The sequence below is a fragment of the Gossypium arboreum genome, chromosome 8 (assembly GCF_025698485.1).
Source record: "Gossypium arboreum isolate Shixiya-1 chromosome 8, ASM2569848v2, whole genome shotgun sequence".
In the NCBI taxonomy this organism is placed as follows: Eukaryota; Viridiplantae; Streptophyta; class Magnoliopsida; order Malvales; family Malvaceae; genus Gossypium; species Gossypium arboreum.
The window spans coordinates 88,387,856-88,402,807 of record NC_069077.1 but is presented as its reverse complement, the minus strand read 5'-3'; the positions used below and the strand labels follow the sequence as shown (position 1 = coordinate 88,402,807).

Genomic DNA, 14,952 nt, shown 5'->3' with positions numbered 1-14,952 from the left:
GAGTCTGAGAAGCCTTGGGCTAAAGCCTGGGCATGTGCAAAAAGTGTTTTTTTAGGGAATAAGCCCTTGACTCTAGACAGTAGGTTTTTAAATAATTGTGGGGAAAACATGTCATAAAAAGCCTACTGATCTAGGGGATAGAGGCGTGTGGATTGTTCCATGGGGTCTGAGGTTCGAGACTTGGTATGCAAAAGGAGTGATTTATTTTGCTGTTGTGCCGTGTAAGAGGTTGTATGTTAGTAGAATTTTAATGCTAAGGGGCAGTTGGAGTGTTTGAAGGGAGTGGGGAGTGTGTAGCCGAATTCTAGTAGGATATTGTGGAGAGATTTTAAGAGAGAATTAATGGAGGTTGAGGTGTGAGGGAGTAGTATGCCGAATGTGGGAATTCCATTATGCTAATTCAATCATAGGACCTTTTACTCTTAGTGCTGAAATTGTGTTCTAGTTTTGCTCTCTATTCTTCTTTAAATTTTTTTGAGTGTTGTTTGTTTGGTAGCTGAATATTACTTGTGACCATTCGAGTATTTTTCGGGTTGGCCTATTTTGGTTTTGCTCTCCAATATTGTGCTTTGATTGATCGAATTCCCCTCTCTCCCTCACTTTTCTTCCCTCGATTATTCTTATTGCTTTCCTATTGCTCACACTCAGTTTGTGTAGCCGAATATTGTTTGCTGATTCTCATATCTTCTTTTCTTCTTCTTGTGCTACCGATTTCTGTTAAGAGGGGTAACTGTTCCATTGTTGCCTCTATCAAAGCGAGTGCTTCTGGCTTTCGTATGAAGTGTGGGCTGACAACTCCTTTCTTTGAATCTAGGTTTTGCGTTTTGATAGGTCCCTGGTTAACTTCTACTCTTTCAACTTTTCTCTTCTTTGTCTGTACCTATCGTTACACCCTCCTCTATTTTCTATTGCAGTTCAATCCTCCTTTTTAGTTCTCTACCAAATCTATTTTTCCTCTTACGCTAAACTCTTGTTTCGTGGGCTCGGTAAGCCTTCTGGTAAGGGGGAAGCTATGCCCAATTAATTAGGGAATGAGGCCATTTTAATTAAAGTATGTTAGGGTTCTAGTAATGTTATTTTGGCAGCATCTAATCGTGTTGGGCTTGGTTTACCTACGGAGTTGTAAGGCAACATTAGTTAAAGCAGTGGAAGTAAGTGATGGTAACAAGTTCATTTGGGGATTGTTTCAGTATTAAGCATGACTAATGCTGGTCATGGTTTTGTCATTTGTTTTAGGTACGGTTCATCTCAGGAGGGGTTGCGAACCTAGAATCCTATTAGGTGTGTAGACACTACCCAAATCATATATCGACAAAAGCCAAAAAATGTGACCAGTTACGCTACATGGGCGTGTACTCGCTCGTGTGGTAATCCGAACACATAAACATGGGGGTTAGATTGTAGAGGCTGCCATGAGCGATTTCGTGGGCTTAGGCCGTTTTCAGCCATGTTGGGCTGAAATGGGTCTTGTGGGCCCAAGGACTTATGGGCCCCACACAGCTAAATCACATAGATGTATGAGATTACTGGACCAGGCTGTGTATCCACGCAGCCAAGGTCATGTGTGGGTTTTGTAGGCCACATGGGTGTGTGGGCCCACATGGGCTGCATTATGGGCATTGGGCCCATTTTCATTGTTTGACTGTTAAGGTTGCATGGGTCGCTCGAGACAACTATGGACCTAGTGTTGGATCGATAAGTATACTGAAACCTCAAAATGATAAAATGACTGTTATGCCCCTATAGGGTAGAATGACTATTATGCCCCTATGATATGTATGACTCTAATCGAGAATGCCATTATATATATTGCATACATGTATAATAATATGACATGACGCATGATATGTTACATGGGGATGGGTTTATTATGATTGGAGGAAGTGTACTGTACTAGCAGCTCTACTGCAAATACTATTTAGTGCCGCAACTAGTGCTATTTTGGAGTGTAGGGATGGCTGGGTTGATTTTATCCCCACATGGAGTGTAGGGCTGGATGGAGTGAAGTGGAGTGTAGAAGCTTGCTGGGTAGGATTTATGATTGCATAACTATACTATTCCTGTCACTAAAATGGGCTAAAGCCTACACTAATACTGATACTGTAATGGGCTGAGGCCCTAATTGAAACTGAACTGTTATTGGAACGGGTTAAGGCCCAGACTGTATATGCATATTGTATGTTGACTGGTTATTCATTAAGGGATTACACACTGAGTTTTCGTTAACTCACCCTTCTATTTATCTATACAGGTAATCCCTGGGCTTAGGAGGGTCAATGCTGCGAGGGACTTGAAGGTGGCCACACAACTGCACATGCTTCCATGTTTGCCTTTTTGTTTACAAGAAATTTAAATTAGATATTTGTTTTTGTAATAAGGCCTCTTTAAATTTTGAACTTTTAATTTGGGATTTTATTTATTCTGAATCATATCTGTTAGTAGTAGGACGCAGATTTTCAAAAAAATAATAAATGCTTTTTAAAACACCACGTTTGTGCAACATATTTTTCAAGCTTCCACAACAAACAATGTTTTAAAATGTAATAACAATCTAATATGATTAACATTTTGCTAAAAGGACTTGAGTCTTTAACAATAAATGAGATATCCTAAATTTTTGTTAAGATCACAAAGAGGTTTGATATAGAACGGGCTTTTCCACGAAGTTATGTTTTTCGAAAAACACTTCATTGTGGCATCGCCAGATTCGGCCATAACGTCTATGTAAAATCCGGTTTAGACCCTAGTCGAAATAGTGGTTTTGGGACCACAAATCCGAGTCATAGAAAAGTTTAAATATTATTTTCTATGTTTATGATGTGTGAATTAGCATGTGTGAAAGTCTTGTATGAAAATTTGAATGTTTGTGTGCTTAATTTAATAAAAAGGACCTAATCGCGTAAAATGTAAAAGTTTCCTGCTATATGTTAAAAGTGCTTAATTGATTTGGCTTTATTTATGAGAGGTCCTTATATGGTAATTATGCCATTTACATGGTTAATGGACATATATGGCCTTATTAGAAATGATTTTTATATGTTTTAATAGAGGGCAAATTTGGTATTTGATTAATAGTATAAGTTAAATAAAACAAAGCTTAAAATAAACTCATTTTCTCAAGTTCGTCAGCCGAAAATCACACAAAAAAGAAAAGAAAAGGATAGCTAGGCTTCGGCTATTGAATTTCTTGATTAAGGTATTGATAAACGCCAAATTATACATATCTATACCCCAAACACTTAGCATATTTATGGATGTTTATTACTAGATTTGTGGATTTTGGTGCTCTTAATCCGATTATTTCATGTTTTGTACTCAGGAGAGCACCAAGAGTCAAAAGAAGCCAAAAAAGAGCTAAAAAGGGACAAAATAGACCAAATCAACAAGATGACATGCCTTAAGCCTTGCCACACAGGCATCTCACACGCCCGTGGCCTTCGGGGGTGTCGACCAAGGTTTTCACGATTCACTCGGCCTGGCCATTGAGCCCACATGGCTGTGTGCAATTTAACGAATCGAACACGGCCTGGTAAACACATCACACGGCCATGGCACACGGGCGTGTCCCTTTTTCAAAGAGTTGTATTTTACATGGAAAAGGGTACTTAGGGAGGAAGAAAGTCAATCTAAAGCCTATATAAACACCCTAAGCGTGACCTAGAAGGGGGCCGCTCTTTCCAGAACTTTTCTGGAATACAGAACCACACGCTGGGAATTACTTGAAGGAAGCCAGATGATCCATCTCAAAAGTCGGAGCTACTTCAAGACTGAATATCTCTCTCAGAATTCCTTCAAGGGTTTTAGAGTTTTCTTTATGTTTTGTTATTTTCATACTTTTGAGATGTACTCTTATTTTATTATGAACTAAACCCCTTAGATACCTAAGGGGGATAAAACCTATGATGGATCTTGTTATTATTATTTGAACTATATGATAGATACTTGATTTGTTCTTAATTATGTGTTCTTAATGCTTGAGTTAATATTCCAGGTATTAATTCATGATTTGATGTGCTTATGCAGAAGAGGAATAGACCCTGCCTAAGAGTAGATTTGCCATAATTAAGAGGAGTTGATCGAACGCCTAGAAATAGGGTTACGAGATTTTTTCGGATTAGGGTGAAACCTAATAAGGGGATCCATAGATCGAGTTAAAACAACCCTAGAGTGTTAATTAGAGAAAAGTCTCGGTTATTCAATCTAGAGATTAGACATTATTAGTCTTGAATAGGGATAATAACTTAACTTAGGGATCTCTACGGAACAAGTCAAGTGAATAAATCGTCCGGTTCAGAGTCAGATAACAAGTGAAATCTAGATGGATTCCTCATTGGGTGTCGTCTTGATCAATTGCTCCTCTTCAAGTCTTTTTCCAAATTTTCTTTTTGCTTTAATTAAATTAGTTAATTAGTTTAGATAATTAGTTTAATAAACAAACCCTTTTTATTTCTAGGTTAGATAGTAAAAAGATAGTTATTACTAGTACTTTTGGTTCCCTTGGGTACGATATCTCGATCTTGCCGTTACTATACTATTGTTCGATAGGAGCACTTGCCTTTTTGTCGTGATAATAGTTAGCCTAGGTTTGATCTTCGTTATAAATATTTATTACTTGTTACGAATCACGCGATCAAGTTTTTGGCGCCGTTGCCGGGGAACTGAAATATTAGGAACACTAAATTTTTATTACTTTAGCCATTTATTTTTCTTGTACTTTTATTTTATTTTATTATTTATTAATTTACTTTTTCTCTCTCGTGGCAGGTTTTTATAGTTTATGACTAGAAGAAACCCGTCGGGACCATTACTTTTTTACGAAGAAATCGACCGTACAATTCGCAAAAATCAAAGAGAAATAAGGCGTAGCTTATGATACCTTGAGAACGAGCGAGAAGACGATACTCAACCCCCAACTGAAGAGATGGCTGAAAACCAAGGCGATCAGCTGCCTCCTGCAATTGCAGCTAATCAAAATCCTGCTCCACGTACTATGTATGACTATGCTAAACCTTCTTTAACAAGAACTAAGTCTAGTATAGTTAGGCCTGCTATTGCTATGAATAATTTCGAACTAAAACCTAACACAATTCAGATGATACAGTAGTTTGTTCAGTTTGATAGTTTGCAGGATGAGGATCCCAACAAGCACTTGGCAAATTTTCTTGAATTTTGCGATACATTCAAAATCAATGACGTTTCTGATGATGCCATTTGTCTTCGGTTATTTCCCTTTTCACTGAGAAACAAAGCTAAACAGTGGTTGAACTTGTTACCACGAGGGTCTATCACTACTTGGGAACAAATGACCGAGAAATTTTTACTAAAATATTTTCCGCCAGCTAAAACGGCCAAATTACGTAATGATATCTCTTCTTTTGTGCAGATGGATTTAGAAACACTTTACGATGCATGGGAGAGATACAAGGACTTACTGAGAAGGTACCCTCACCATGGGTTACCGCTTTGCCTGCAAGTTCAAACGTTCTACAATGGTGTGAATCCCTCGACAAGACAAATGATTGACGCAGCTGCTGGCGGAACCATCAATAATAAAACACCGAAAGATGCCTAAGAATTTATAGAGGAGATGTCACTGAATAACTATCAGTGGCAAGTTATGAGGATAAAGCCAACAAAAATAGCCGGGGTTTATAACATCGATTCAGTCACCATGCTCTCTAATCAGGTAGAACTTCTCAATAAAAAGATTGACGGTTTACTTGGTTCTACGCAGGTATATCCAGTAATGAGGTGTGACTCAAGCGGAGGAGGTGTGCATATAGAATACCAATCCTTCAATCCTACAACTGAAGAAGAACAAGTCAACTATATGGGTAACAATAACTTTAGATCTCAAAATAACCCATACAGTAATACTTATAATGCAGGTTGGAGGAACCACCCCAATTTTTCTTGGGGAGGTCAAGGAAATCCAAAGCCACAAAATCCTCAGGGTTTTCAATAGCCACCTTATCAATAGGAGAAAAAACCAATCTTGAAGAGATGCTTTCTAAATTCATCTCAGTGTCAGAAACCTGTTTCCAAAATATCGAGATAGCACTTAAAAATCAACAAGCATCAAACCAAGGACTCGAAACTCAAATATGCCAGTTGTCCAAACTAATCTCTGAATGACCACAAGGTAACCTACCAAGTAATATTAAACCTAATCCGAGGGAACACCTCAATGCAATTAGTGCCCAAGATAAGGAAGGATTCATTACACCTGAGCCAGAATTACAGCAAGACAACGCGATGAACAAAGGACGAGAAGAGGTAAACAATAATGATCCCAAATAGGTAAGTACAAATCATGAACCTCGTATGCCATATCCTAAAACAATGACGAAAGACAGAACAGAAGAACAATTTGGTAAGTTTGTCAAACTCTTAAAGAAATTACATATTAACTTACCCTTTATTGAAGTTCTTTCACAGATGCCTAACTCAGCAAAATTCTTAAAGGAACTTCTGAGCAATAAAAGGAAATTAGATGCTACACCGCATGTGGAACTCAATGCAGTCTGCTCAGCTATTCTAAAGAATGAGCTACCTAACAAATTAAAAGATCCAGGGAGTTTTACAATTCTTTGTTTAATTGGTAGTCTATCTGTGAATAATGCGTTAGCTGATCTAGGAGCAAGTATAAATGTTATGCCGTATAAAATGTTTAAATGACTAGGTCTCGGTATACCCAAATAGACTAGGATGAGCAAACAATTGGCTAACAAAACAGTTAGATTTCCTAAGGGTATTATTGGAGACGTTCTCGTTAAAATTGATAAATTTATTTACCTAGTAGACTTCGTTGTCTTAGATATGGATGAGGATAACGAGGTACCTTTAATTTTAGGACGACCATTTTTAGCAACTGCCAGAACCATTATTAATGTAGGCACAGGAGAGCTAACAGTTCGTGCAGGTGATGACGTAGTAACACTCCAAGCACGCGACTCAGTCAAAATCTCTAAGACTCAAGCTAATGCTATAAAACCTGTTCATGATACAACTAATATTCAATCGTCCTCACAGGAACTTCTTCGAACCAAGACAATAGAGACAGTGCGCTACTATCATGATGAGAACAAAGACGTCCATGAAGAACGAAGACTACGGATAGAGGAGCTAGATGAATGGCAAGAACACAAACTGAGAACACATGCTAAACTGAAACTATGCAAAAACAAGCCCGATACCTCTCCTAATCAACTTAAGGTTGGTGATACAGTCTTACTAGATGCCGTTGATCCTCACATTGTCACTACCACACCAAATAAGGAAATTCCTCTTACGGTACTCAGTATTTTCCCATTCAGTAAGGTTGAGGTGAGTCATCCCAAGTTCGGCACTTTTAAGGTAAACAACACCCGATTAAAACCTTATTTTAAAATTGATAGCAGGAACAAGGAGTATGAACTCCTCAAACCACCATGATAAATCAACAGAGAGGTAAGTCGAGCTTAGACTATAAATAAGCGCTTCTCGGGAGGCAACCCGAGCACTAACATATTTTGATTTCTTTATTTTTAACTTCTCACACTTCGAATCAATTAACTTAGTCTTTGAATTGCAAAGCTTTTCAACATACACGGCCAGGAACATGGGCGTGCCTAAAGCTGTGGCCAAACAGGGGAAGAACCACGGTCGTGCGATACAACCGTGTTGAAGCAAGACATGATTTCCCCAAAACACGGGGTGCAATAAATCCCCACGGCCGTGCGACATGGCCGTGGGTGAACATGATAGGAGACTACGAGCGTACCAGGGATGAGGCTCGATTCTGTTTCTTCGAAACGGGCGTGCGACACGCCCGTGCCATTCAGCCGTGTACAATAATACACGGACGTGCTACCATAAACCACGGGCGTGGGAGAAGAGAACAAAGCTAGGCACGGCCGTACGATATAGTCGTGTTTAACACACGACCAAGACACATGGGCGTGGGACAGTAGCCGGGCATGACCTAAATTGAAAAATTTGAAAAACACGGGCTCACCTTCGAAGTACACGGGCATGGCCCTAGGCCGTGTGCACCTTCCCTATATAGAAAACCATTGTTCATCTTCTCCCCTTTTTAAAACCCTAGCCGAAAACTCCTCTTCCCCACTCCCTAATCCTTATTCCGGTCACCATTCATAAGATTCTCACTTCCCCCAACCCTCAAACCACCCTGAAATCCATTCCTCTTGCATTAATCCCCACTTTCCCCTCTCTATACCCTCTATTTTCCCACCACATGGCTTCTTCTCAGTGTCACACACCCGTGCCCTGCCATACAGCACCTTTGGTTCACTTTCTCAACTTTATTTTTTTCAATTTATGTTGCTACATTAGTATTCTACATGTTTTACATTGATATTGTACTATTTTGCTTTAGACAAGTTAGGAATTTGCTTTAGAATTTTCTATATTTGAATTATTTAAGCCACTAAATAGAATATACTAGTTTTAGGCCTCTTGCTTAACTACTGATGTATCTTGGATTCTATCAATGCTCATATATTTTCAAGTACTGTAACACCCCGTACCCGAGACCGTAGCCGGAGTCGGACACGAGGGGTTTAGTTGGCTAACTAAATCACTTAAATCACTTGCTTTAAAAAGACTTAAATCACTTGCTTTCACAGTCCATTTTAAAAATTTCCAGGCAGTTGGCTAACTGCGTCACTGTCACTTTAAAAATCATATCTTGAGTTCCAACACTCGAAAATTAGTTTCGTAATTTTCCCCTGAAACTAGACTCATATGTCCATCTACAGATTTTTTTCTAGAATTTTTGGTCGGGCCAATTAGTACAGTTTATTAGTTAAAGTCTCCCCTGTTACAGGGTGCGACTACACTGACCTTCATGCATTACGATTTGGATATCTCCCTGTACAGGGCTTCAATACTGATGACGTTTGTTTCTGTAGAAACTATACTCAAAAAGGAATCTATACATATATGGCATGACTTCTAAATGTCTCTGGTTAATTTATAATGAATTTCCAAAGTCAGATCAGGGAATCCAGAAACCGTTCTGGCCCTATCTCACGAATACTTCAACATCTCATAATATACTGTTCATATGAGCTTCTCGTTACTTTCCTATAAAAATAGATTCATCAAGGTTCGATTGCATAATTTATTCGCTATTTAATTCCATCTCTACTATTTTTAGAGATTTTTCACATCCACATCACTGCTGCTGCCAGCATCTATTTTTAAGGTAAACTTTACCTATTTCATGATCCTCCATGGATCAACTAGAGTTTGTCATACATATACCAAAAGTGATCATGAATAACCATTCCCATGACTAACCGTTACCGACATTTCCATACCTCTCGACGGACAACATACAAAACGATTATAATGCTATGATCAAAGTATACTTAAGCCATTTTCGCATGGCTATCCAAATTTACACAAAACCGAAAGGTACATGACCTACAACAAAAGGGTAGTCCTATACATGCCATTTCAAAGTTCAACCAAAAATATACCAAAAGGAGCTTTGATAGTGTGGGCGACTTGACTTCAAAAATCCCGAGTCCGATGGTGACGAACCAAAATCTATAAAACAGAGAATCAAAGAAACGGAGTAAGCATTTAATGCTTAGTAAGTTTTAAGCAAAGTCAACAGATAACAATCAAATTATAACATAGTTGTTCGTATTTTATTTCACTCTTCCTTCGGGCATACCATCCCTTTACCAAATATGCACATCTCATCATATATAATAGGCAGATAAATTCTCACTTGATAGTGACCTCTTATGATCATAAGTACATTACATATTTTACCGACTTTCCACATTGACCAAATGCACAATAATCATAGAACAGTCTTATTGCTTTACTCACATGTGCATCACATAACGACCTTGTGATTTAGTCTAAATCAAACTTAAATATAATCTCAAAATACATACGACCAACTTAACACATTGAACGTATTTATTACCAATTGTTCTTGTGAAGTCGTATAATCTTACACTTTACTTGAATCTTCAAGAAACCTTTAGTTCGTGGCTTACCGGACAAAATCTCCACACGTAGTCATCGGGTCTTTAGAGCTCGGATATAGTATGAGCACGGCCTCACGGACATTAATCGATGATAATATTCTCGCATAAAGCTGCGGGGTTTTAACCCGATATAGTACTGACAAAAATGCCCTTCGGGACTTATCACATTTATACACTTTCACATCCATCACGTTGACCACTCGGCCCTATCACATATATACACTTTCACATTCATCACATTGGCCATTCGGCCTTATCACATATATACACTTTCACATTCATCACATCGGCCATTAGGCCTTATCACATATATATACACTTTCACATTCATCACATCGGCCATTAGGCCTTATCACATGTATATACAATTTCACATTCATCACATCGGCCATTAGGCTTTATCACATATATATACACTTTCACATTCATCACATCGGCCATTAGGCCTTATCACATGTATATACACTTTCACATTCATCACATCGGCCATTAGGCCTTATCACATATACTATCATGTACAGACTTGGTCTTGGCCGAATCTACATCAATCATTTTCCAATGAATAATTCAATTTCACGGCATACTATCATTTCATATTCGAATACTCATAAACTTACAATTTCACAAATTTTAATATCAAAGATCCATCTAACACTCATATATCATTTTACAATATCACGATTTAGAATTCAAGTATGGGTTTAATCAATAGCTTATGAGCAACTAAAACAAGTTTTATCCATGTTTACAACAAAATCACATATTCACTACGAGCTGTTTTCCTGAGCAATGGTCACTAAATTATTTATAACCGGAGCTACAAGACTCCAAATCACTTGCCGTTAATTTTATCTGAATATATACTCATATATATTCCATCCATAAAATTTTCAGAATTTTTGGTTTGGCCAATCAATACCAGATTTTTCTTAAAGTCTCCCCTGTTTCACTGTTTGACTAATCTGACCACTCCTCACTACGAATCAAATTTTTCATTGTACAGAATTCATAATGTGTTCTATTTGATTTAATTTGAAACTATACTCATTAAGGAGTCTAAGCATATAAATATTATCTTATAACCATTTTTGTACAAATTATAATGATTTTCCAAAAACAGAATAGGGGATTTCGGAGTCATTCTGACACTGTCCCACCAAACTGTAAATATCTCTTTATAGGAAATTTCTTTGCTTCCACGGTCTCTTTTATAAGAAACTAGACTAACTAAGCTTTGATTACATATTTTATTCAGCCTATACTTCCACACCAAAAATTTATAGTGATTTTCTAAAATCACGTTACTGCTGCTGTCCAAAGCAAATTATTACAATTTGCTCTTAAATTTCCAAGTCCAAACACTTATGAACTTACCATTTGAGTTTAAGACATATCATGGCCACATCATATCTTATTAAATCAACTCATTATGTCCTATTATGATTGAATTTACTCAATGTTTAATCACTTAAAACTTACCTCGGATGTGGTCGAACGATTTCGGCGGCTATTCGATCACTTTTTCCCTTCCCTTATCCAACTTTGGTCCTCTAAGCTCTTGAGCTAATTCAAACAAATTTAACTTATTAAAGTCTCATTATGCTAGCTTATGGCCGAATATGACAAGGAGTTTGATAGGTCATATGGCCACCTTTAGCTCAAACACAAAATGGTCATACGCATTTTTAATCACATTGAGCAATTTAATACAGTTAATCTAACATTTCCTCATGTGCACCTTTATGACCGAATACATGCAACACCAAGCTATCTATTCATTCATGTGTGCATCTTATTTAAGCATGTATATCCACAATCGAATTCATCATATAAATATCTATGATTTCACTCAAATAATCTCATTACAACACATGGTGCTCCAACCATTATTTAAATTCAAAGCTCGGCTAGTACACATATATACACTAGCAATCAATTACTAACATTTGCACTTCATCTTAATAGCTAGCTTAGCAAACCTTAATTTAACACATAATTCATACATATCACATTCCAAGCATTTACTCAATTCTATCACTTAAAACACACACATTACTCAATAACTTCATAGTTCAAATTCGGCAACTACACCACTAATATTCAAAATCATATTCGGCCTTAGTACTCCCTTGTTAGCCGATTTTTTTTCTTCATTTAGCAACTAAAATAATAAACCACAACATTTAAATTCATCTCATTCTTCTCCCATTTGACCGAATGAACATTTATCAAATGAAAATTCAACTAAACAACAACATCTTTCTTTCTAAAATGTATATACACCACACCATCAATTGAAGGTTAATTCATGGTAACATTAGTATTGAAAGGTTGCGTTGTGGGCAGCCTAAGAGGACTCGCAACACTTGGCTTAATTGTTGTAACATATCACATTCGGAGGCTGATTCGGACAGCATCAATAATACAATATTTAGACAGCATAAACAGGGCAGCAATTAACAATACCAACAAGGTAAAATTCGGACAGCAATTTGACAGTTTCAACAATTATCAAATAAAAGTTCAAGGAAAACTCACCAAGGTTCCCAACACCGATTCTACCTATTCAATTTGCTCCTCCCCTTTTTAGCCTTCTACTTGAAAATTTCAACTTATAAGCAAACAAATTTCATGGTTTTCCACTACATGCAGCCGGCCTCTCCTCTCTAGCTTCATTTGAAAGAGACAAGGAAGCAAGATAGAAAAATAAAAGTTGAAGTCTTTCTTTCTTCCATTCACGGCAATGGAGAGGGGGGGGCAACCACACATTTTTTTTTTGTCATCATTTACCTTCCCATTATTATTTTATCCTTTCTCACATAAACCATTAGCACAACATGTTTTATGACATGTTTTGCCCATAACCCTTTGTCATGGCTGGCCACTAGTAATTAAATGGGGGAAATTGACATGCAAGTCCACCCCTTTGATTACATGCACTAATAGATCCTTATAGATTAACCTATCACATTTCAAAAGTGTCACACATAAGTCCTATTGACTAAATTCACATGCAATTTACTAAATCGAAGCTTAAAACTTTCACACATTCATAATCACATATTTTAGACAATAAATATCATATTCAAATAATTTGGTGACTCGGTTTAGCGGTCCCGAAACCGCTTTCTAACTAGGGTCACTTTAGGGCTGTCACAAGTACAGTATGTCATCATCAAGAGGAAAGAAGGTCGCGGTCCCACCCTCAAAGAGACGTAGGGGACCGGGTTCTTTCTCGGTACGTGCTATAGTCAAAGTTCGGCACCCGTTCTTTGAATTTTCGCAAGCTTCGCAGAAGGAGCTATTTCAGATATTATGTGCACGACCCATCACCATAGGTCACTGCATTGACTGGGCTGTCGTAGAGCAAGTCCAGCTTGCTGATGCCATCCGCACCCTCCTATCCACAAATCCATGGGAACGGTTCTTCTCCATTACCGAGCCCACTTATTTAGAGCTAACTTTAGAATTATGCTCTACTTTTCATTTACAGGTGCTGATGATGAACAATGACGACCCAGGCACCATTCACTTCTATTAGGCAGTTTAGTTCGTGCAATGAGTGTCCCAGAGTTTGGAGTTGCTCTGAGACTTTACACCGATGAGTTTATGGAGGAGGAGGACATGAATGCACTACCATGCAATATCTACATCTCCCCCTCCTTGTGCTGGAAGGCTTTGGCACTACTCTCTCCCACCTACGATCCCAGCCGCTCGAAGGCCTCAGCTCTCCCCCCTTCCCTACGATATCTCCATGCCATATTGGCACACACCTTGACTGGAAGGAGAGAGAGCACTGGCGTCGTCACCACCCATGACACCTACTATTTATGGTGCATGGCAAATGCACATGTGACCGACTTAGCATACTTCATTGCTTTCGCCATTCGCCATCAGACCGAGCAGTATAGGAAGGAAGTGATCTCCATCGGCCCCTACGTGATGCGCCTTGCCAGACACTTCAGCCTCCTCAACACCGGGACCCAGTCATCAGCGCTTACCCTGATAGGTCAGATGTCCCCACAGGGCATCACGACTATATTACACATGAGGATGATCGAGCGCTGACGTGGGACCGATCCTCCTCAGTAACGTCTCTCGCATGCCATTGATGAGGAGGATCTTGAGGGTATTCCTGAGGATGTTCCCCCACAGCATGGGGAGCCTTCCACTGCGCCACCTAGGGAACGGCCTGTTCATGCGGCTGCTTTATTGGCACATCTTTCTGACCGACTCGCCCACTTCGAGCAGTATTACACTATACAGTTCGAGATGATTCACGAGTGAGATCGGCGACGGGATAGACAGATGGACGATATGCAGGCCATGATGCAGCAACTGTGCCAGCATTTCCACATCGTCACTCCAGCACCACCACTTGAGGGCCCCACTGACGAGGATTATTGAATCCTCTTATTTTTTTATTTCTTCTTATTTTTATTTTATTTTATTTATGTTATTTTTATTTTTCTTTTCATTTTTCTTTTTATTATTTTATTTTGAAAGACATATCTATATTAGTAAATTTTACTTTTTCCATTTTCTGGTATTTCTAACAAGTAATTCCACTACACTCTCTTCCACACCAACTCTTAATAAGCTCTTTATGATTCTATAGACTTCCAAGCAAAGCTGTTAGGAATATTTTACGGAATGAGGAAACAAACGAGAAACAATACCTCATGAGTGCCATGTTCAACGACCCAATTTCTTCATCTAGCCAAGAATAATGGTAGCTACCACTTTCCCCGAACACTCCATCCTCAGAATCAAGCTCCGCATCCATATAATAGGGAGTTTCACCTCCTTTGCTCTTATGATTTTCTTTATTCTGAATAATCTATCTTTGTACATTGAGGGCAATGTACATCTTAAGTGCCGGGGGGGTGAACATGAAACCTAACTTTTTGTATTATTCTCAAATCCCTGAATTTGGTCTTGT

At 38.4% G+C, this 14,952-nt stretch overlaps 1 non-coding gene across 1 annotated transcript; it reads right to left on the bottom strand.

The window, feature by feature from the left end:
- Positions 1 to 5,350: 5,350 nt before the first annotated feature.
- Positions 5,351 to 5,457, bottom strand: LOC128280309 (small nucleolar RNA R71). The gene has a single exon (XR_008270489.1). It is a non-coding gene; the product is annotated as a small nucleolar RNA R71 (small nucleolar RNA).
- Positions 5,458 to 14,952: the final 9,495 nt, after the last annotated feature.